We start from the raw sequence: 3,147 nt of genomic DNA, 5'->3' as shown, positions 1-3,147 counted from the left end.
GACCCCAAAAATAAACAGTAAACAACATACAACATCCCATAAAGGAAAGTTTCAATAAAATAAGAAACAAAAAACTAGAGTAGCAAGTGTAACTGAGAATGTAGACTTACATCACCGACAGACGGACATCACTAAATCAATTGGTCTCTTCAGGCTGATCGAGAATATATTAGATAAGTAAATAGAATAATAGAATAATAGAATTATAGAATAATTGACTCACGACAACGGCCTCTCGGAAGTGATAGCAGTAACAATATAGTATCAAAAGAATACTACCATTCGGACAAAATATTGTTGTGTAGTGTTGCAATACCCAACGTAGAAATATTATATTATTAATAGAAAGATAAATGAATTGGTATACTCAAATCAAGTCTAACTGGCCTCTTACCATCAAATTAAAAGTTTCAATATCAATTACACATCGAAGTGCAGCAACCAGAGTCTAAATCGAGTTCTTGAAATAACTGCAATCTGCAAGCAATTTAAGTATTTCAACCGTTATTTAACCTTTTTAATGCATGTAATGTTTAAAAATATTGTAAATAAAAAATCTTTTTAAGGAAAAGCTTTGATTTTAAAAAATGTATGCAATGTGTACACACCATAACTTATAAAGGAAATATTACCGGCATAGCACTTCCGCCGTTTTTAGCACCTGACTGACTATTAAGTATGTTACACTCTATATTATTTTAATTACGTATTCACATTTGGCAATTGTGTACAGTTCAGCTTTGGTTATAAAATCAATAATGCATAATATTTATAATTTTATTTTTATATATTATACAATATTTACTTTGAGAATGTTCGGGTAGCTATTTTAGGTGACTCAATATCACACAATTATAGATATCATGGAAACAAAATCATGCGCTTAATCTGTAATTAATTAAACTAATTAAAATTAAATCAAAATAATTAATTTAAGTAAAATCAAATTTTAATTTATATAGAAGTAGTATTTAAATAGTGTAATACTTGAAGTATTTAATATTATAATAAAATATATTTAATATTATAAATATTGTATAATATAATAAAAATATCCATAACAATATAGATTTTAGTCATAAATGTAATATCTTATAACATAAATATAATATATTATACAAATATTGTATAAATTTATTATTTCTACTTACTGTTATAGTTTTCATTTGATTTAATCAAATAACTTTAAAAACAATCAGCACTCTTTTCTACCATTTTCAATGTTCTTTTTCACCCAAATCATAACATAATGGAGCATATATAACTTCTACATAGACTATATATCGTTCGTAATATATCGTTACAAAAAGTAACCATATAACATATATAACTTTATACATATCAGCACTCTTTTCTACATTTTTTGATGTTGTAAATCATAACATAATACAGCACATATAAATTCTCTCGTTTATAATATATAGTTACAAAAAGTAGTTGAAGAAAAAAAAGTCATATATATAACGTCTTATAGTATTATATATATAAAGTCTTATATATATGAAGTATTATATATATAAAGTCTTATATATATAAAGTCTTATATATATAAAATTCTTATTATATTTCAATAATAAAAATCTTCAAACAAAACATACGTTAAAACTATTTAATTAAATTCAATTCTTCAAGAATATTTTCTTATAATTGTAAAACACTGGAGCTGAAAGTAATGGTACGAATTAAAATTCATCCACTTAATAAACTTAAAAAAATTATAACACAAATTTTTTTTTGAAATGTATCTAAAGAAACATTATATTAATTTAGTACGACTTGACTTTAATTATCCATAAGTAAAGTTTCTCAACATTAATTATTTAATTTTAAAGAATTAGGACTAATTAAACACCCAACTCTGTTTACTTACCTTTCGTTTTTCTTCAATACCTTTTCATGGTAAAATTGATCGATTCAGCACTACTATTAATTACTCCCGCTGTAACTTGAAATAACGCGGCTCTATGCAATCTATTAATTATTTATTCAATTAATTATTTACACAATATTCACCAACGATCCATAAATGCTGAAAGAGCACCTGATTAATTTTAAATTACTCAATTTAATCGCTCCAATTGGACTCACCTATTTATTGATAAGAAGTTCAAATAATGTAAACGATTGTCGAAGAAACTTTATGTAGATAAGTCTGTCTTGGCTTCAGTATTTTCGTCACAAAGTTCCAAAAATAGATATTATTGTATCATTACAAAAACATCTTTGAAGGACCATCAGGCATGTTTTTGTCATTACTGTTCGTTGAATAATTTTGTCGAGACATGTCTGATCTCCTATAATTACGTTCCGGCATCCAATGATTACTATCATGATGCGAATTTGTCAAGCAATCCTCTCCACAGTTTTCTTATGATGTACAATAATTGAATAAATCAATTGGTAGTCCTCTTTAGAAAAATATCTGTTTTCAGAATATCTGAAATACTTTTTTTCTAAACGTGATTGATATTGAGCTTGTTGTGTTGTAGAATATCTTACATCAAAATTCTTCCTATCATTTATAACTCTACTAAATCTTTCACATCATTTACTTCCAGAAACTTGCTGTTCATCCCATTGTTGTGTCACAGAACAGTTTTGATTAGGATCCAATGGTTTTGTAAAAACTGTTGTTCATGACACTGTTGGCTTTCATTCTCATTCCTGGAACTTCCTTGACATTCAAACAGTATGTTTTCATAATGTTGTTTTTCATAATATAGTTGGTGTGAATTTCGTTATAAAAAGGAATAATAATTTAAGTATCCATTGCTAGCATACTGTTGTTTAAAATGATGTTGTTCTCTTAAGTACGCTGGGTTGAAAATTTCATCCCTATTCATAAATCTTTTTATATTCATAGACAAAACAATTCTGATGAAAAAATATAGTCATGGTTTTAATGTGGGTACAACCGATCCAATTTTATCAAATTTTATCCAATTTTTGGTACTGACATTTTTATTCTTCTTCTTCTTCTTCTTCTTGAGTTAGTGCTATTACGCACTTTTACTCTATAATGGCTGGGGGGTTTATCACTACCCCACACTAGGCTTTAACTAGGCTAAAAAATCATATCATTTATTTGTCTTTTAATTGATGACGGACCTTAAATCAGCATATCTTCCTGAGAGTCCAGAAGTGGAC

Source organism: Teleopsis dalmanni, chromosome 2 (genome assembly GCF_002237135.1).
Source record: "Teleopsis dalmanni isolate 2A chromosome 2, ASM223713v2, whole genome shotgun sequence".
Lineage (NCBI taxonomy): Eukaryota > Metazoa > Arthropoda > Insecta > Diptera > Diopsidae > Teleopsis > Teleopsis dalmanni.
This window is presented reverse-complemented; position numbering follows the sequence as displayed.